Raw genomic sequence first — 22,291 nt, forward strand, 5'->3', positions numbered from 1 at the left:
CGCCTGGCTGGCCCCCAGCAAATACTGGTGCCTGGGGCTGTTCCTCTCCCCAAGTGAAAGACTTTGCTTTTCCCTTTGCTGAACTTCATCAGGTTCCTGTCAGCTCATTTCTCCAGCCTGTTTAGGTCCTTTTGGATGGCAGCACGACCCTCTGGTGTTATCAGGCAGTCCTCCCCATTTTGTATCATCTGTAAGCTTGCTGAGGGTACACTCTACTCCATCATCCACATCGCTAATGGAGATGCTGACCAGTATTGGAGCCAGTATTGAATCCAGGGGTACGCTGCTAGCTACTGGTCTCCAACTAGACTTGGTGCCACCGCACTACCACTCTTTCTGGCAGACAGACCTGAGGGAGCCAAAAATAATGGCATAGAAATCAAATTACTCTTTTACTCCCACTAGGGGCTTTGCAGATCAGGGTTGAACAGTGTAATAGTAAGGCACAGCTAGAAATACATGTTTTCTAGCTGGTCATGTTCTACTAAAAAAAAGAATAATTAAAAAAAAATCCTTACATAACATCTAGTCCCAAGAGCTGTCATACTGACATTTACCTCTAGGATATGCATTTCTTACAAGTTACCCAGGCTCTCACTCAGCCATTATTCCTAGGGCAAAAAAATTGGTAAGGTTCAGAGAAACAGTGTAAATATTTGCAGCAATACTGATATAGCCATAGTTCCTTCCTAAAGTTTTAGTCAAAACAACTTTTTCTCTTAGAAAAACTTGGTTTGACTTCAGTTTTCTGTGCGGTTTGACTTGACATCTCTTGTATCCATGCATTACAAAAAAAAGTTCAGTCATGACTTCAAGGTGATACAGTGGTGATAAGGATTAGAGCATACGTTCAGCATTCATGCCAATTTATAGCTTTGTAAGTGAGGACACAGTTAAGGACAAGTACAAGGGCTAAATTACACAAAAGCCTTTACTGTCCTCCTAAAAGTCCTAACCAGTTAAGGAACAGGACAGGTTTTTTTCCTCCATAATTCATAAGGAAGGATTTATAGAATGGCTTGGCTTACCACCACAAGACAAACAAGGCACGTCGCCTCAGAAGTCCTAGCAACACACACATGGAAAAAGAGGATCAACAGAGACTAGTAAATAGGGTATAATGACAACCTGCACCCAGAGCAGCCTATTTCAGGTATTGATTTCATGTAGCTTTATATTGAAAATATAAGCTAAGGAAGGCCTCTTCATAAGCAGCAGTTCTCTCAATGACATCTCAGACACTCAAACATTATCTGAAGTTACTCATCTCACTGACTATACTATCTCCCTCTCCTCCCTCCTTTTTGACCCAAAGCTATTTTTTGAACTCTACCTTCTTTCAGTCTCTCCAGTAAGAACAAAGCCTTTGATTCTTCTAGGGGTTTGGGACCATGATGGAGAGGTAGGCACCATCCACTGTTCTTTGCATATGAGCGCTTTTTGCTCTCCCTCATTATCTCTTTTTCACTCATGTTTTTTTACCCACGATTCACTTGCTTCATTTATTTAACAGATCGTTATACCCGTATGTTTCTTCCCCTCCTGGCTGGGAGGCCACCGTTTCACAACACAGAAACTTAGGAGAACCATCTAATTCATGAAAATTAATTCAGCAGATGTTTTTCCTTTGCACTAAGTTAGCTCAGTGTAAGTGGTTTTACACCTACTAAATATAAACACATACGGAGGCATTTAAGGTATTCTGTCATTCACTCCGTTTTTGAAGATTGAGAAGTCCAAAGTTCAAGAATATGAAAAGTTTGCTTTGAAGACAGCGTGGCCTTACCACACACACAATTTCGTAAGACACTTGAAATCACAGACTGTGCCTGTACTTCACGTTTCATAAACATACGTACAGTTTCTACACTTGGGCAATTATTTCACATTTCATGCAAAGGGCATTAGAAATATGACACCTGGGCTCACACATTTAGCCTGAAGCTTCAGGTTGATAATATGCTTTGTGCGTGTATGCACATTGCCAAAAAAAAAAAAAAAAAAATCAACTGCAGGCTTGCAAAAGTAAGAAAGCAGACATACTGCAAAGAACAGCATCTCCATCAGAGAATATTACATCTATAAATATTACGATTCTGGTAGCTTGCACAGTACATTCATGTTACAAGTAGTAAATTGGTTTTGCTTGTATTTATCCCCAGGAAATAAATTTACCAGCTACAGAAGACAAAGGCAAAACCTTCCCAAAAATGCTGGATGTTGTCACAGGTATATTCTTGACCGATATCAAAACTGAATCCAATCCACTAAACTGTTTGCAGAAGTCCCACTACCTTTATGCAACGAAACGAGCAAATTTGGTCAATTCCCCGGTTGTGTGAATGAACCCATAACGTTATCAGCTTAAGAACCAGAGTAATTACTTGTTACTTAGAATCTTTAATAAGGCATAATTTGAGACTAATATCTACAATCCTGCACCACACTGTGGAGGAAGGGAATAAACACTGAAAGGAAACTCCACAACAGACCCTATTTCTAAAATACCTTTAATTCATCATTAAGGTTCATTCTGAGCAAAGAATTTTCATTCTACAAAGAAGTGGAAAGTGAACTTGCTAATCAGTTCAACTTCAGCTAAACACTGCTAATTCTTAAAGCCCTTTGACAATGGCTATTAAAAGAAAAGTTCTATTTATGCCAGACCTATTATTGAGGTTCCCTACTGAGGAACATAATAATTTGCTGCATGATTACTTTATTGTGTAATTATTCAGAGCTTATTATATACACATCATCTCATAAGATAATGTGGATTGTCCTACAATCTTCCTATCTCCCTGACCAGTCCTTGTAAGAAGCTAGAGGCACAAGTTGGTTTGACAAGTTTCTGGACCAAAACCATAGCTGGCAATGGTTCAAACTGATCGCATCCAAAAAGTCACAAGGGATGCAATGGCCAAGGACAGTGAAGCCTGTACTCCGGATGTTTGCCTTCCATGAGCTGGGAGGAAAACAGGCTTTAGCTGTGTACCATCAGTGAGAGCAGCACAATTATTTCAGTTGAGAAAGGCAGATGCTGAATTATCTAAAACTTTGTGCAAAAAAGTGTTGCAGCCTCAGCAAATACATTGAAAAGGCAGTACAAGTGGCACAGTAACGTTAAGTGCCAGGCCACTATTTCTAGTGTGTATAGACTACAGTAAATACCTGGTGTACAATATGCATTTGATAAACAACAAAGATCTCTCCCATCCTGAACTTCATGGTATTGCTCACTGCTGTGCCATGATAACAAGCACATGTCCCTTATTTAGGAAAAGGAGTCCCAGAAGATTTCCAATGTTACTTCATTTAATGATATAGCTGGAATAAAGCTCTCTCCACAAGCTCATAGCCTTATGGGTTCATACATACTTCCTCAAGAGCAAAACTATTACTTGTTGTGCCACATTAGAAGGAAAAATGTGAATTAAATCTATTTTTATCTACAAGCTTCTGGAGAGCAAGTATACAGATGTACATTTCTTGTACTTGCATATGTAATCAATATTTTACATTTTCTATTTTTACTTTAAAATGACAGCTCATAGGAGTAATTGCTAACTGCACAGATCAGTAGAGACCCACTCTGGAGAGTTCTTTGTCTACAGACATTTTTCAGGAAAGCCCACTGCCTTTAACTTGAAAGGACATCCAACAGAAATGGTGGGGCAGAATTGGCTTCCTGCTGTACGTTTTAAAACAAAAGCTAGTGAGAACCAAAGCAACATCCAGATGCACAGTCCGCAAAATCTAAACTGAAACTTTATCCTCTGTGGAAGTATGCTATATCTCTAAAACCCACAAAAAAAATTAACATAAAAGTTTAGTCTTTCCTCATAAAAAAAAAAAAAAAAAAAGTAGAAGACCGAAGAATACCCTATGCCTCTGCTGTTCTTGATGTAACTTAAAACACAGTCTGAATAATACTTTTAAGTATTGTTATATACCTGAGTGCAGTAGGAACAGAAGACATGCCATACTGGGTTAATCCAGTCATCCATCTAGCTCAGTATTCCCTCTCTAAGGATGACAGCCGAAGATACTATACAGGCAGGTTACGTGAGCCCAGCCATTACTTGTAGTTCATTGCCTTTACTCCCCAGTATCCACAGTTAGATGTTAGTGGGAACATATGCTCTCTTTGCTGTCTGTTCATGGACCTGTTGTCCATAGCTGTGTTTAACCTCCTGATCTGTCTCCACAACCTCCTACGGCAGCAGGTCTGCGAAGTAAGACAGTTCTCCCATTCACATAGCCAGTGCTTCTTGACAAATATGAGTCCTGCACCATTCCCTAATAAGAAGTTAAGGCTATTTTTGGAATGAAGACATGTAAAAATAATTTCCAGTACCCTCAGCACTCCTTCCGAGCACTGCTATGCAGCAGCCAAACACACCTCTTGCCCCTGAGACTCTTCATCACATGGAGTGCAGCAAGAAGAAAACAGGAATTACCACATGGGAACTTGGCCCATATTCTACACTAGAGGAAAACAAACTCTTCAATTAAGCAAACTGTTGTTGGGGTTCCCCCCTCAACCACTTTGAGCACTGAAAGGGCACAGCCATGTGTCCTATTCACGTGATGGCCACTCTGCTGGTTGAAAAGTTTATCAACACCTGACCAACCAGCCTGTCACCATTGCCATTCTCACCATCCAAAGTTAGACATCACTTCATCTCCACTTGCCTTGATTGATCCTTTTTTATTATTATTATTGTTTTTATTTTTTCCAAGGGTTCACATCACCCCAAAACTGTAGTTAAAACTCAGTGAAGGAAAGACAAGGGAAGAGTCACGTGGTAAGATTTACTGTCTATCAGCCAGCTAGGCTACTTCTGTGATGATTATCTATTTCTTGCAGAAAGACTGATCCAAAGCTACTATTTACATGTTTAAACTAACCCAGCTCAGTTTGTCTCTAATGGTGCACGGAATAATCATGTGAACTATCTAGCTAGCAGATCTGAATGGCAGTACCTTCTGCCAAAGGCAGCAATAAGCTGCTGAGAACACATGCTTTTTACAGCCTAATATCTATCTCTAAATTCAACCAGAGCTGTCTGAATGATGAGTACATTTGAAAAGAGGTATCAAAATTGTTATGATGGGCCACACATGAATTTAGAAGGAATTTCTAAGGCACAAAGGGGATAGAAGTGTCCACCTCCCTTGGTACATACAATCGCAAGAGTGCCCCTGCCTCTTCAGAAGGTTAGTATTAGGGGTCTGCTCTGGAAAACACTCATCTTGGGCCTCAGCATTTTCCATCATTCCGGACACCTGCTGACACCTGCCACAAAGCCAAATACTTGGGTTTATGCTTATCTATCAATTGCTCTTATTCATACAGAGCCCCCCCAGCCCTCAGTACACTGTTTTCTCCACTTACATCATCAGCCCTTTGAGCCATCTATATCTATTTCTCCCCTTCAGTTATGCTCTCAGCATTTGTTGACAGTGCAAGCGGTGCACAGGTGATATAGTGGGCTGAGACAGAGAAGGAACACTGGTGAGTTAGGTGTAATTGTTTTTTTTAAACCCTTAATCTACATATTTGGAGAGGCAAAGAAACAGAGATTATACGATTCACCCTTGACACTCTGCCAGATAACTTCAATCCTGTAAAATGCCCCCTAATGACCTGAATATAATACCATGGTGTTACAGTGTCATTTAAATACTGCAGGGTTCTTCCACTGGCAGTGCAGTCTGCAGACTTAATATGTAATGTACAGGATTATTCTGCCACTAAAATATTACTTAGTGCTGCTGAAATTTCAAATTAATTCTGGGAGCTAAATCATTATTCAGCTCTGCTTTTGCAGAGATACATTCCCCTGGTTGTTTTAATAACAGCAATTTTAGAACTAAAAGGTTGGTACTGTCTCTCTGAGGCTTGCTCAAACAGAGAAATGGCCTCTAAACTGTCAAGCAAATTAATGCAGCGATGCATGGATGTTTGTGACCAAGAAAATAATTTGAGAAAAATGGGCTCAAATATTAAGAGAGCTCATCGTGATGTGGCTGATTAATCATTTTATTATTTCACAATAGAAGAAGAGACTAGTCTGGTTTTCTCTATATTTATACATATACACACTCATATGTTCCTGTCCACCACCACCCTCCTCCACAGAGAGAAGATTTCGTAATATTTGAGGGGACAAATTCTTGCTGAAGTAAACAACACAACTGTCGGTAACTGATGAAACCAATCTATGCCAGCCGAGGATGTGGCTTTCAAGTCATTCTGAGCTCTAGTTTTCCAAACCTAAATAAAGAAACTTCAGCTTTTTTTACAGCTCTACGTTTCTTCTTTCCATGTAATTCCTGTTACTAGTGAGTATTTTGTACCTTTATGTAACTATCACACTTCAACACTAAGATTGGCAGATCCTTCATACTATATTATAACCAATGTACAAACTAGTTTGCTAACATATGAAGTAAGGAAGACAAAACTAGAGGATGGGCTAACTGTAAAGGCAAATTACTCCCCTCTGAAATTTTGCCTGTTTTTAACCTTGTGTTTAGATTAGTTTCTGTTTCCCAGTTAAAATACTAGGCTGCTCACTTCCACAATGAAGTTTCTTAAATTGGGGAAACATTCCCAAGAAATATTGTAAAAAAAAAAAACAAAAAAAAAAAACAAAAAAAAAAAAAAAAACAAAAAAACCACCCCCACAAACAACAAACCACACAAAAAACCCAACAACAAAACCCAACCAAAAAAACCCCCAAAACCAAACCCAACAAAACCAGCAGTAAACAAGAAACAAGACGGGGCCAAATACAGGGGCCAAACACAACTTGTGGTAGTGAGACTACATTTGGAATAATCAATACTTCTCCTTATTAAAACTGTTACCTACTTCCTCTTCATTACTATTGTCCTTGTTTACACTTGCAGCCAGGCCAAAGATTTTTCCCTCCCTCCGAATATAATTTCCTGCTATTGACAGACACGTTCGAGTGCTGGATGTGTGTATGTCTACATGGCATACTGCAGGCAGAGGCGAGCCTTCTTGGCCACCATCCAAGCCAGCTGTAAATGAGCCAGCTCCAAACTGGAAGCTGTGTAAGCACAATTAGCACAGCAGTAAGCCTGATCTAACGCATCCTGCCAAGAGACTGAGCTTATTAGCTCAAGCTCAACACAATGCTAATGATGGATATGGGGCTTCTGGTTTGGCTCCACACAGAATGTGGCCAGCTGAAGATGAGCAGATCAAGCTCATATCTGCCCACGAGATACAGGACAGGTACGTGTTCTCTTGGGGTATACCCCTCTAGCACAAAAGACTACTTGTTTCACTTTACAAGAACTCCCAAAATGCTCTGACTGCAAACCAACGGGACCTGAGGTCTGCGAGCAGATGGAGGGAACGGGGGTCTCCAGGTGAGCACTTCGGAGACAGTATGAGGAAAAAGGCACCAGGCAGGTGTTAGGCACCCGAAATGCCAAAGGTGGGAAGGGCAGGGCAGAGTACTGCAAGACTCTACAAACTGATAAAGAGCACTTCACCTCTAGCTTCCCAGCTTCTATCAGGTCCAGGGCAATAATGACCAAAAAAACCCCACATTACCATATAGAAGATGTTAAATGGACTCTCTGCACGGGCAGACATCCACCCCACCAACCAATGAAGAATCCACTCCATTTGGTGGACGTTTGAACAGTCCAAAAGAGGAATGTGCTCAGAGAAGAAAATCTGTTATCAAACTGGGACCTGAGAAAACAGAGTTCCTCTGATGCAATAGCTTATATTAAAGGAGCAGTGATAATCTGGTGGTTGGCAATAGTTTCTAAGAGAAACTTATGGATTCAGAGCAAAATGAGACAAAAATCAAAGGGTAGCAATTAAAATCATGGTGAGGGGGAAGCATGTTCTAAGAAGAGTGCCTGAAGAGACTGGGAATGTTTACATTTAAAAGAATAATAATAAAACGGTCATTGCTAAACTATATTAAACAGAAACCAGCCTACAGAAGTTAGTGAGCTTCTGCCCACCCAGTAAGAGAGCACATGAGCAAGAGGAAATTCCATTAAATTAAATAAGCGCCCCATTCAAAGGCAACAAAAGGAAACACCTTCTTATTCAGCATGTAATTATTTTGTTGAGTTCTCTGCCAACCAGACTGTTGCTGTGACAAACACCTAGTATCTTTGAAAGGTGGCATTCATGCCTGTTTTCTTCTTCCTCCCACTCTATTTGTAAAGCTGTATTTTTACTTTTCAGCTGTTTGAGCTGTCTGCTGTATGGGACAGGTATAAGCAAGTGTTCTGTGTTCTGAAGCTCAATTCGGTTTATTTTCACTTGTGAGATTTTAGATTACATTGTGTATACGGAGGTTTTATGTGATTTGTTAGCTCAAAATCTTTTCCTTGAAAAGCCTTAGTTTGATCTGTGGTGCAGACTACATGTTCTCAGCAGAGTACAACTAGTTTACACACTTGGCCCTGATCATCAGTTCCAGCTATACACCTGCTGGCATTTCACACAGTATTTCCCGCAGTCTGGTAACACAGATCTCAGTCATACGTATCTTCACGATTCAAGGCAGCATTTGAATCACTGATAGGTGCTTCAAAGGAATTTTTTTCCTCTCTTTTCCCTGTCCTTTCATAAACTTCTAAAAACATGAACAAGTCAAACCGGATTAATCATACCAGGTTAAGAGATGGACTTAGCTGTAGACAAAAGAAAAACTGAGAGCTGAGATTACACTTGCATTGTTCTTTTGTATTGAGAAGGAAATAAGTTTCTCTTTCTCTTTTCTCACTTGAAAGCCTGAAAAAGAAAGCTATGCTATCAGAAATACCAAGGCCTAATAAAATGCATGAAAAACCAGTTGTACCTTGAATTTTGAGGAATTTAGTTAAATATTGTTCAATATGAAACATATTTAAAAATACACAACAGTATTATTATTGCAAGTTAATTTAACCTTATTTAAAATTTGTCAGTCATTTAAAAATATATATAAAATATATAATCATCAACCATTAACAGACTGTTCTGAAACAAGATCTCAACTTACACACACATGCCTAATATATCTAAAATATATCTAATATATACATGTGTAAGCTATACAAGTCAAATCAACCATTCAGTCCCTTTCCTTACATATGCTTTCAGTGAAAAGATACAAATTCTTGACTTGTAAAGCAGCTGATCTAAAATACCCTAGAAGAATACATTTCTGATATGTGGAAGAAAACACTGAGGAGATAAACAAGATTAAGGGGAAAAGGGAGGGTAGAGAAGTAAAATATTTGCTAGTTAGCTACAAATACTTTTGTACCGAACAAAAATAAATATTCAATCAGCGTATTATTTCTTTTGGAAATACTTCTTTGCACAGAGGAATGTAAGCTAGCATCCTTTATAAGGCTGTAAGAATCTTGTCCGTATCACCATAAAATAGGTTTAGTACAGGATACAGCAATCTCCCATGCAGTCACATGATAAACACAATACTTGAATACTGATTCTATTTGGTCTTCCTTCAAAGCAATACTTAATTTAAAAAACAAAACAAAACAGAAGCCATCAGCTAAAGGAAGTACCTCAGACTAAAAGGCCTTTCTACACTCCGTATGCATACATTGCTTTTTGTTTAGACAAAATAAAACCAAGATAAACTGCAAGGTGTCTGGAAAAGGTTCTTCTATTTTTAACCAATACTGTCCTGCCAGTATCAATTCATCCAGATAGAGAATCCTTCATTAAAAATATAATTTATTTTGGTTGCTTTTCACTCTGCTGAAGTGACATCTTTCCCAACCACTGTCAAAGGCAATTAAGAACACAGAGCTTCTAAGAACAAGTTTCAACCATGATTCCCATTGGCCTGCCTAAACAAAGTTTCCTTATAAAGGCTTGGGAAGTCTTAGATAGCAAGGGGCAAAGCCAGATGGCATGAAAAGTATTATTCAGAAAAACATATTATCATTGCAAAATTGTAAAAAGTCTTTGCACATTCTCATAAAGGCACAGAAGCTACAAACCAGTGAGATATACTAAGGAACAAAATAAAACACTGGAACATCTCCCCAAAAAGGAAGCTCTTGTACACTATTTCCACTACCTAAAGAGGTGGATTTGTGGCCCTTTTTCACCTGAAACTTAAGGTGTTACAGCTTTTTACTAAAAAGCACAACACTGAAGACAACTCAAGTAAGAAGTTACCAACAATTTACTTGTTATCCGGTACAAGATTTCTTGAGTATTCCTCCACATTTCTATGTGTTCACTTGGATGGGGAAAAAAAAAAAAATACAAGCAGATAATGCGTAAGTTAAAACACAGTTTGCCTTTGAATCATGGCTTACTTTTACAAAAGATAACTTATAAATACTTGAGCATTTATATTTAAGCTGATCGTTGAAACAGTATGTTTTTCCCCACATACAGCAGTCCAATAGCTTCAGGACTACTGCTTAGCTCCATACCATTCCCTCTCAGTCAACTGCTCTAGCTACAGACCAGTAGGTCCCACGATTCTAGACTAGACCAATCCAGAAGACTTTGATCGATTATCATAGTATGTGTTTTATGTCACAGGATCCAAGAGTTTTCAACTGATAACCATTGAGGTAAGCAGCAGGGACTCTTCATTTTCCAGTTGCCACTCCAATACTGACACGACAAGGGGCAAAGCACACAGAAAACAGTGGGAACATTACCAGTTCAGCTGGCTACCTGTTGTGGTTTAACCCCAGCCAGCAACTAAGCACCATGCAACCGCTCACTCACTTCCCCCACCCAATGGGGGAGGGGGGAGAACCCCAAACTTGTGGGTTGAGATAAGAACAGTTTCATAGGACAGAAAGAAAGAAAATAGTAATAATAACAATAATAAAATGACAATAATGATAATGATAATAATAATAGAATTGGATATACAAAACAAGTAATGCACAATGCAATTGCTCACCACTCGCCAAATGATGCCCAGTTAGTTCCCGAGCAGCGATCTGCAGCCCCCAGCCAACTCCCCCCAGTTTATATACTGGGCATGACATCACATGGTATGGAATATCCCTTTAGCCAGTTTGGGTCAGCTGCCCTGGCTGTGTCCCCTCCCAACTTCTTGTGCCCCTCCAGCCTTCTCACTGGCTGGGCATCAGAAGCTGAAAAATCCTTGACTCAGTCTAAACACTACTTAGCAACAACTGAAAACATCAGTGTGTTATCAACATTCTTCTCATACTAAATTGAAAACATAACACTACACCAGCTACTAGAAAGAAAATTAACTCTACCCCAGCCAAAACCAGGACACTACCTTCAGATTCAAAGCATGCTGCAACTCAGTTTTACGGATTTGAAATTGCAGAAATGCAAACAAGCGACTCAAACATCAGTGGCCTAGACAGCAATTGCTGTACCCCACCTGCCTACCCTTATAGCACAGGAGCACTTCCAAAGTTATCCCTAAAACCACCTCAACCAGTTCTTCCCATCTTCTTTTAGACAGGAAGGTGCCCATATTTTCTTACATCTATTTCTGTCAACAAAGCTGGTTTGGGGAGGGACAATTTCCCTTCCTCAAACCTCCAGCCTTTTTTCCTGCTCTGTCTTTGCTTTATTCTTCCTACCCTAAGACCTTCCCAGCTATTCAATTCATGATTTTCCTCCTGTTCCTTCTTTCCCTTCTTCTGTTGTCCAATATTTGTGTTGCTGTGTCCACACAGCTGCGCGAGGGTACTGCAGGAGTCAGACAATATGGCACCTGTGGCAATCAGACATTATGTATTTTATTGAAACAAAACAGCAGTCTTTCTTTAATGAAGTAAGTGATGCTACTCTTCCACACCAGGAGAATATCATTACATAATTAGTCACACTTAAAGATGGACTTCAAAAAGTTTGGTAGGGGAGAGAAGGGAGGAGCGAGGAAGTGCTGTCAATGTGCAGAACCCAAGCCCTTGCTCAATTTCAGATCTACCGAGGCTCCTCCTCAGTATGCCAATTCAGGGCCTGAACTTGGGAAAAAAATCTACTGTTTTGTACTTTACCAGAAAGCTCTATGACAAACTACACTGCCTTTTTGTAACTTCTGATGTAATGAATAATCTGACTCAACAACAAGCCCATCTTGATATGGTTATAAACCTTCCACTGACCATGCCCTCAGCGGCCTCATGGAATACACAGCCACATTGCTGGGGTGACTTTTTGCCGTGGCAAAGCTGGAACAAGCAGTTCCTACCTCTGCCCACTTGTTACCAGCTCCCCTCGCACTGCCCTCTCCCCACCCCTCCTGGTAGCATTAGGACAGCTTTATGGCACTGTGTGGCGAATGGAGTTAGTTAAGTTAAAAATAGTCTGTCCATCCTCTCCCTCCTTCCCCATTTTTGCCAGGTTATTTTTAAAATGGGTCAGTTCTCTGCCCTTGTTGAACAGGCAGCTCAGCTCGGCTGGAAGTGGAAGGGAGGAGGAAGAGGAAGAGGACAAGAAGATGCATCTCTGCCAGCCCAGTGGTGTAAGAGGGACTGCAGGGTCTCCTTCAGCCCACCTTGCCGCTAAGACATAACATATCCATGACATTACAGACTAACACAGAGGTCCTCGCAGTCCCAGTTTGAGTTGGTGTTTGCAAAGTCTCAAAAGGAGCACATGCTATTCCTACAATTAGAAAGAAAAGGTTTGCATAATCTTAACCCTCATATCCCAGGAGCCAGAACTAATACCAATGCTTTTCTGATTTGACTTGGGGATTCTACACCACCGCAGCAGGACTTAGGAAATGGCTCTTCACCGTAACCTTGTTTGAGCGCTCATCTTTTGTTTGCATTACTCTAGCCTGCAAGATGACAGCTATCAAGTCAGATTACTGAATGCCACTCACAGTGACACATGCCAAAAGTAAACCATTAAGACCGACTAAATAGCAGAGTCAGACTTAATGTGTAGGTTGCCAGGTACTACATGAAGTAAGAAGTAATTCTAGACAAATTCAGCAGTTAAAAAAGTGCCAAATATCTTTTAACTGAAGTATCTTTTAACTTTGTTTAAAAAAAAATAGATGAATTCTTAAAATTCTTTGGACTGATGAGATAAAAACTCTTTTGAATTCCTAAAACACCCACAACACCTAAAGTGTAATGAATTTAGGCTGCCAAAGATGGGGGGGGGGGGGGGGGGGAATTTAATAATTAAAAAAAAACAAAACAACAACCAAACAAAAAAAAACCCCAAACTTCCTAACCCCCCTGTTCTTTCTGTGTGTTTATGAAGCCTCCGGAAATACCATGGCAAACATTCCAGCTCTACAGCAGTGAGCCCACGTGACCCGAAGGCACAGCAAGGAACTTCTTTCCCAAGTTTCTTCATGGAACAGAAAAGTGATTTTTATTTAATTTTTTTAAACCAGGATCCAAGTCTAGAGACATCTCCAGGAAATTTTCAGGAACACAGTTTTAAAACAGGGTGGTTTCTTGGTGTGGGGGGTTGGGTTTTTTTTGTTTTCTGGTTTGTTTGGGGTTTTTTAATTATTATTTGTTGCATTTCTATGCCTGCACACATTATTTTTATGACAAAAGACCAAAGTCTTAAGCCTATATTTGGGGGCATAAAATACAGTATCCTCTTTAGAGTACCACTAAAAACTATTTGCAATGTCCTCTAAATCTCCTATTAGAGTTACAATCAGTACTATTTTATTTCTTAATATAGCCAAGATCTTTTACCGGCAAAAATTATGGCAGTTAAAACCTCTCCTCCTTCTAGCATTCCAGTATGATTTCAGTTAGAACTATTAATGAAAGGATTTATACACATGAACTTTGCTAAACATTATGGAAAAAGTACTCAAAATGTGAACTTGAATAACAACCTTCCATTTTTACAAAAAATCATGTGTAAGTACTTGGAAGTAATTGTTTAAAATGTAGGAGTGAGGATGAATCATAATGTAATAGTTGAGCATCAGTTGAAATTTGTGTTTTGTCTTAAAAGAAAATAAGAAAGCATCACCATACAAAAAGGAAAACAGTCCTGCAGTACAAAAGCACAGCAAATGGCAGGCACACACCACTAACTTGCTTTCGTAGCCATGTCAGAAATGCTTCTAATTATCAGAGGTAAAAGAGGGATGGCATTTCTGCTGGAAGCAAGTTTTACACTTTAGTCTTTCCTCTCCCCTCTCTTTCAGCCTATAAATATTAGTCTTACACATTTTTCTCCCATACAGCTCGTGAAAAGGTTGAGTTTTTCAAGGCTGAGAGCAGACAGAAATGTTCATCAAGAAATGCCTTCAGGTCAACTGTCTGTAGCTCATCAAAGTGCAGCACTGAAAATATGGATGAGGAGGAGGTATATGAGCATGGTAGAACAGATTAAAAAAAGAACAACAACAATCTATGTTCTGATGATCATTAACTTTTTTCCTTTTGAAAATGGGTTCAGTTATCATCCGTGCACCCTCACTGGTGATGGGCACAAGGGTACCGACTCCTCCACCCCTAATTTCAGCTGCACTGAAAATAACTACAAATACATGAGAGTGTCTTTAATGCTATTTCTCAACATGAGGAAATGCTACAGGGATATGACAAGGAGTGAAAGTGGAAATGACCCACATAACAGTGTAGGGAAAGGCAAGTGGTCCACAAGAAAATTAATACGTAGATCAAATTATTGAGAAGCTCTGAACTACACTGGAAATAATACAAAGATGAGATTACCTATTGCTTTATAAAATACTTTAAATATTAAAAAAACCCCCCACAAATAAAGCAAAAGCAGCAGCAGAACAAGTTTGCAAAGATTATTTTTCTTAAGCAGGCAACAGAAACCCTGGAGTGTCCACCCTGTGTTTTTTTAATTCTGTACAACAGCTGGACATGAGCTATTGAATACATTATTGAAACTACTGTTCATTTCTACTCAAGCATTTCTACTTTGTTTATTATAAATGCACACTTATTGGCAGCAAGTAGAACATATTATTGCTCTGTTTTATAGCTCGAATGGCTCATGCAACGAGTAATTTGTTTGTATTCTGTATCAGGATCGATATTGTACCAGGGATAGCCTGAGGAATGTTTATGCTGAGGGCTTTGCTTGCAGTGTTTTGTTGTTGCAATCAATTGACCAAACAGGACTGCTTCTTAAAACAACAAATAAACTTTGATAGTGACCAGATCGGCCCTTAAAGCATAAAACACGATGCAGCGCCTGGAAAAAGTCTGAAGGCCCACAAGTGTTTTTACTGCCTGATGGTCCATAAAGCTTTCCTACCTGTGTATTTCCCACCGGCCTTTCTTCCTCTTGGTAGCTGGGGACTGTTTCCTCAGTGCCCTCACATAACAAGATTCATTTTCCTGCAATAAAGATAAAGACACATCATGCTTCTGTTCTCCTGCATAACATGGCAGCATTTGAAGAAGCTCACTGAGCAGATCTGAAATGAATGAAGAGCATTTAGGAGTCCCAGGACCAAGCCTGGAGGACCAGATCTGAGGCTGGATTGGGGTTCCAGCCCAGCTCTGCCACCTCCAAGCTTTTGAGACTCACTCCAGCACTTGTCTTACCGGTTTTCTTGCCTGTAACAATGAGATGAGGAAAAGCGAATAAGCATTCTGCTGAGGTATATATCAAAATTTCCTGAGCCAAATGGTAACTTTTTTTCAGTTAAAGGTCATGCTGAAGTCTCTTTTATTCTCTTTATAAAGGGTATTCACTGACTGTTGTGAGCTAAGTGCCATTAAAAAAAATAAACCAACCCCAAACTCCGCTTAAGCACATACACCAAAATACCTCAAAACCACCATCCTGTCTGTAGCAAAACAAAGCAAGTTTATGGATTACGTTGGCATAGCACTGTGACTTCTAGGAAATGCTTTTTAATTATAAAGAAAGACTGCAAGGGGAGACAGGGAATGTTTATGGGCAGAGTGTATTTTGTTACACGCTGTTTTAGCAGGCAGACAAGGTGTCCTTACAGGCTTATACTACTAGGCTCCAAAACTCAGCAAATATTGAAGAAAGGAGCACTATGACTACATTTTGATTCTCTTCTGACTAACTTCCAAATAACTATCATGCAAAAGAATTTTCCGTCAAACACGAAAAAGCAACTATTACGGAAAAAAAATAAGGCACACAATTTGCGGCCAGTCCAGGTTGCTCCCCAAGGACCAGCTGTGGGAGCAGATGCTTCCATAACAACTCGTATGATGCAAAAGTCACAGGTGACTTAAAAAACACAGAAGAAAAACCTCAAGTCATTACAAATAACTTATTAGTCACATTCAATATTTGTTTTGCAGTCATATTTATTCTGTTCACTGATAATTCACAAAGAATAAAAACATGCCTGAAAACCATATGTTGGAAACAGTCATTCCACCCTGACACATACAGTGCCACCAAGGGGCCGTCTGCTTCAGACAGGAACTCTGCTGGTTTCCTTGTCTCACAACAAACAGCAATTTTAGAGAAGTTACATATTGACAGGCACCCTGGGTGAATGATTGGCTTTTAAGGCCTCATTGAGCTGTGAATGTTTTCCCCCAGAACATATTTATTCTCATCCAGAAGTTTTCCCCAGTGCTTTTGTTCTGCTTATACAAGCCAGGAAAAACATGTTAATTGATTCAGATTTAGTATGTGTTAACATGACTTTCTCAGCTAATGCAGACTGGGTCTTTAATGAAGTTGGAATTAGTTATATATCCAACTTCTAAGTGTGTTCCTTCAAAGGATAAACTTTTGTTCTGTCTGCCCCAGGAGCTGGATACCAGTCCAGGTGCCACGGGATGGGACTTTGGCAAATTGGGCTGTAGCATTTACTTGGCAGCTTAAACTTTACCTCTCACTTCTCTCACCTGGATACTTGCTTCCAACCCTGCGTTTGCGCAGCTGCATGGTCTCGTAAATAGCTGTGCCAACGCAACACAGGGAACGGGCACAGGGCAGGAGTGCTCAGCCGTGATGGCAGAGGGTAGGAACAGAGGCTGCTTAAACCAGCTTAAACTGCACTGCTGCAATACATGAGCCAAAGCTTCGCTCCCCTCCTCTGTGCTTTAGTTCTGCCCATCTGTAAAACTGGCACCACAATTCCTACTTTGTTTTAGAAAGCACCTCTTAAGAGGGCTATCCCATTAACATTTCTGTGAATTCACATTACAGACCACCCACCCCTTTGGCAAATCAGGTCCAAGCTTATTCTAAGGACACTGGCACTGTCCCCATCAGCATCTGCTCCCGGGTTTCACCATGCAACCTGCTTCAGGGGCTGTACCGTCTCTCCCACCGCCATCCCAGCCTGCTCCCGTGCCCTCACGCCAGCCCCGGCCCCTGCCAGCCCACTTCACAGGGTTTTGCTCTGAACTGGAATCAGTTTCTAAAAATAAAATTAGCTCTTTATTAAAGCCTGATCCGTTCTCTCATTCTGTTTCTAGGAAGATGCCTCACTGGCACAGTATGGGGGTGGTGGGCTACCCCTGAAAATGAGAATAGGTGGGTGGGGAAGAGGAGACAACTGGAAACACCTTACACCTGGCATCAGCCACCCTTTCCAGGTGCGAACCCACGGCCTCCTCGCTGTGGCACAACTTGATGCTGCACAATCTCCACCGTTTTCACATTCGTACCCGGTTCACGTCCCGTGATGCAGCCGCACGAGCAGACACTGGAAAGCACCAAGTCCTTCCCACAAATGCCCACCGGTGCCCGATAAGGGAGCTGCTGGGTGGGAATTGGGGAAGAGCGAGGAGGGGAACGGGCAGCACTCCAGCTGGTGAATATTTCCTGCTCTTCCAGATCCAGCAGAGGGAGCACAAAAACGCAGGTTTTTTGGCCAAATGCTTTTTTGGCTATGAACCGCTCGATGCTTGAAATCCCAGGCACTTTGTACAAGATTATTCCTATAATAATGCATATGTGGTGCATTACAAGCGCATAATAGACAAAACCCTTGCTCCGAGTAGATTACACCGTAAAAATCAATACGGTGAAGGAGACGACCAATGCAAGCAGGGAAGGCTGCAGAAGTTGAGGAAGGAGAGGCAGCACAGCAGGGCTGCCAACTCTGGTGATTTTTCGTGTCTCCTGCAATACTAGGAATTTTTCCTGAAGTCAGCTCCCCGAGTCTCAACATCACATAAAAATTTCAGCTTTCAGATTTTTTGTTTGTTTGTTTTAAAGGATGTATCCCTAGGCCTCCAAAATTCAAAAGCAAAGCTGTAAAGGTGATTAAGGTAAACCCCAAAGACTCAAAAACTGGAAAAGAAGTACGAGAATCTCCCAAATTTGTTGTCTGTATGTCACAGGCAAAACAATCTCAACTCAGGGAATTTTACTTTATTTTACTTTATTTATTGCCAATTAACACACTTTTAATTACTGTTTCAGGAGTTGAGGGGGAAAAAAAGGAGACCATACAGTTCAGCAAACACTGAGGGAAACTCTTTTCTTCTGCCATCCCAAGGCTCAACTTCAGCCAAACCCCTTTTCTCTCCCCCTTCGCTACTCTAACCTCCCTTGTTTCTGCCATGCCTTACGCTGGGTCCAGCCCAATGCCTTTGGTGAGGCAACAGGCAGCCCAGGAGGCTGTGGGTGCAGTGGTTCCTGTCTGCTCCTCCTCACTCCTCATTTGTCCTTCCACTGCTCCTTGCTGCTTCACTCGATTTCCCCTGTCCCAGCCTGGACTCCTCCTCCACTGGTCCCAGTCCCTCAAGGATGTCCTTGCTCTGGCCTGGGGTGGCTGCAGTCCCTCAGGGGTGCCCTCACTCCAGTCTGGGGCAGCCACAGTCCCTCGGGGGCATTCCTGAAGTGCAGCCCCGGTGATGCCCTCCACCCCTGCAGCCCCTGCCACCAAACCCAGCAATTTAGGCCCAGTATACCACACAGTTTCAACATTTTTCTTTTAACATGGCACTCTGGTTCTTAGTGACTTTGCCAAGATGAATCAATGGAAAAGGTCAAAGTACGTAAGGGAAACACCCAGATCAAACTGTGCATCACAGCAAGTCTTAAAATTAAAGCATGTAAGAAACACTGAAGGGGGGAACTGGAAGAAATCCCAACAGAGAAGCAACACAAGAGTTCATCTTTAGGCCTCCTATGTCTCAGCCCTATCATTGCAATGGACTTGGGTCAAGCATAAACAACTTTCCCCGGTTTCTCATCACATCCTGGTCCCACCTGGTGGCTGCCAGTTCTTAGAGATGGGTTTATTACAGATCTTCCTGGACTATCACAGATCCTCCTCAGCCTCATCCTTGGAGGAAAGCAAGAGGGACCCCAGAGTATCTCACTGTCTACACCTCAGCACTCAGCCTGTGCTGGACTTAAATAACTGTAAATAAATAAAATTCTAAGGGTAACCAAGAGCAAAACCTTCATTTTCCATACACAAAATACCACTTGGCCTCTACATACCCAAACAAAAATGAAGAGAGAGCAAACACAAAACACACACACACAGAAATTCTTGGAAAACAGAAATACTGCAAAGATAGACAGTTAAGTATGTTGTACAATCTTCTTATGGAAATACATAAGGCAGGTGCACTTCAGGGTATTTTTCTACTTTTACAAGTTATTTCCAAGTTCCAGCATTATTCTCCTTGAACTGCAGAATATGTTCAAACTCAAAATTCCTGTAAAACCACAGTGTGTCGGCAATCCCAACCTCTCATTTTTCCAGAGCTGTAACTGGGTCATAAGTGAAGAACAGAGAGTGCTGCACTTCCTAAATAAGCTTACTGGTCAGCAGGCGTACTTCTGCTACGCGGGAAAATTTACAAACTTCTACAGAGTGTTTAAATATTATATGCCGTCCTTGTTAGGTATCATAGCCTTCTATCAACTTGGGAGTTTTTAGAAACTTGGGCTTTTTTTAAATTCTAAAGCAACTCGGAATCAACACTGAGTGTATGCCTGATGAGCACTGGATGTTGGCCTCTGCCAAAAAAAGGGGTAGACTGCTAGTTTTATATGAAAGAGAAGAATAAAATGTTGCTAAAGTAAGCAATGCAAAATAGGTGAGGGGTTTGGGGCAGCAGGGGGAGAAAGAGAGAGACTAAACTCAAAGCAGGTTGGTGTGCTCATTTCTTGGGCAGACACGGGGTAAGGAAGGAGAGTAAAGTTGGGAAGAAAAGATCTGGGGGAAAGGAAGCAGAAGGAAGAGGGGCAGAGGGACTGCAGCTTCAAACTGACAACTTTCAACTTTGCCTACAACTAGACTTGGTCCTCAGTAATCCTTATTAAAATGAGAACCAAAAGCACACGAACACATCCCACCAAAATGCAACAGCCACAAGGTTGTAAAACACAGACATTCATCTGATGGAACAGAAAGGATGAACGCTCCTTCCAAAAACAAGCAGCAGAAAGCCACAGAAAGCAGTCACTCTGTACTGAAACCCTCCGTGTTCCCCGCCTGGCACCACCAAACACATCCTCCTCCCTGCCCCAGCAAGCCCTGGCATCAGCCCCCTGCCTGCATCCCATCAGGGCTCTCTGTGCCCCTTAAAGTCCCAGGCAAACCCTTGGCCAGCTCTCCCATGCTACAGCATTTCTTCCCAATGCAGTTTGTTCCCAAAACAGGTTCTTGCAGGGCAGATTGCGGGGGGCAATGGTGAAGCTCGCCATGCCGAACGCCGCAGCCGCTTAGACATGCCATCAAACCTGTGGTTGCCGTGTAACATCGTGATCTCCTGGGACATTTTCCAGGCTCACCCTCTTAGACAGTATGCTACCAGGGTAGAGCAAAAGAAGAACAAATCGCAGTAGTAAATATTTTCATTTTTTTGCCTGTCGCCCCCCCCATTTTTCACTGGGGTAGAAGCAAAAGTTTTGTTTATTCAGTCACCATTTCCTCAGTTAGTTTTCCTGATTTTTAACAAAAACTTAGCTTTAATTTTTTCTTTGCATAAACAGAAATTAATCCATCTCAAAATTGTATTTCACATTATTTAGAAAAAAAACAAAAACCCAAAACAAACCACAAAAACCAACCGTAACTGGAGTACACTTTTTTCTTGGATATAGAAAGCCATGAAGTTGTAATTTCTTTACTTTGAGATGGAAGGGAACGTTAGGCTTGTGTCATACCCTCCATATATAAGACCTAACAGGCGCAATAAGCAATATCATGATCTTCAGTTTACAACAACAACAAAATCCTTCGCTTCTCCCAGCTTGTTCCACAAAAACCTCATTGCTAGAGGAACCACTTTTTCAGTCTGGCTCTCTTCTCCACACTGCATGTAAACTTAAGATGGGCTCCGCGCACCTAAAGCCCCCAGGCCAACATCGCTCTTGTCCATGTCTGCTCTCCTGCCACAACCCTGGAAACCCTCAAGCTCCCAGGGCAGCGCCGCACCTTGCCTCCCTCCCAGTCCCATGCTCCAGATTTAAGGGGCTGCACATTGAGTCAGTAGGCTGGATCAGGGATCCAGCACCAGGAGGGAAGAAGGGGTGTAAGCAGACACAGGGAAACAGGACTGGGAGGACGGGCACTTCGGTGCACCTTTGTGAAGACACACGCCGCAGCTTTGCTGTGAAACAGTAACCAGATGCAGGTGGCTTTGGCCCGAGATGAAATAAGAAAGATTTGGTGTGTCTACCCTGTGCAAGGGAGTCAGCCCAGCGGAGCTCTGCACCCCTCCCAGCCCGGCTGCTCCTCCTCCAGCGCTTGCTCCAGCCCAGCAGCACCGCAGCCAGCAATAGCACAGATCAGCCCAGGAGCAGATGAATCCAAAACAATTAAAGTCTGCAATTCGTTATCATTTCACAAGCGACCATCGTAGCAACGGCTCCTACCTAGTCCGCAGCAGACAGCAGCATATTAGACTGCATGTGTTTATAGCAGAAGACCAAGTTGCCAACTCACAGGCGTAGGATAACGAGCACTATTAACCTTGGCTTAAACTGAACCATTGTTCTGGAAATTGGACATCTCTTGTAAAATCCCATTATTAGAGACCATTTGCCATCTATTTCCGTAGCAACTTTTTTAGTTTGTTTTGTCCTATTTTAGAAAAATGTTCCCCTTCCCTTTCCCTTATATCCTATTGTACTTACACAGCCTTAAACAATAACCCACTCAAGCACAGCCATGGAAGTGATTTGAAGGAACAAAGGCTGCTTCTGGCATAGCCAGTGCATCTGACTTTCCCTGTGTACAGCTGCCTGCATATCCTCCGCAGATTTGCAAAGCACCAGAAGCTACTGTTTTCCCTTCTGCTTCTCTGGTGTGTTGGATACAAAATAAACTGTAGGCAGGAGTCATCTACTGAAATTATACTTGAAGCATC

The 22,291-nt window shown here is 41.5% G+C and overlaps 1 protein-coding gene across 8 annotated transcripts in view; it reads right to left on the minus strand.

Annotated features, from left to right (window-relative positions):
• The window catches only part of ZMIZ1 (zinc finger MIZ-type containing 1), a 363,572-nt gene that overhangs the window by 224,092 nt on the left and 117,189 nt on the right, over nucleotides 1-22,291 (minus strand). For 7 of the 8 annotated variants that reach the window (XM_075025637.1, XM_075025638.1, XM_075025644.1 and 4 more), the window contains one exon: nucleotides 15,264-15,346. The exons of the other annotated variant lie outside the window; for it this stretch is intronic. The gene's annotated coding sequence lies outside the window, so the exon portion shown is untranslated. The remainder of the gene's footprint in view (nucleotides 1-15,263; nucleotides 15,347-22,291) is intronic. 8 annotated transcript variants of the gene reach the window in all.

Source organism: Buteo buteo, chromosome 4 (assembly GCF_964188355.1).
Source record: "Buteo buteo chromosome 4, bButBut1.hap1.1, whole genome shotgun sequence".
NCBI lineage: Eukaryota > Metazoa > Chordata > Aves > Accipitriformes > Accipitridae > Buteo > Buteo buteo.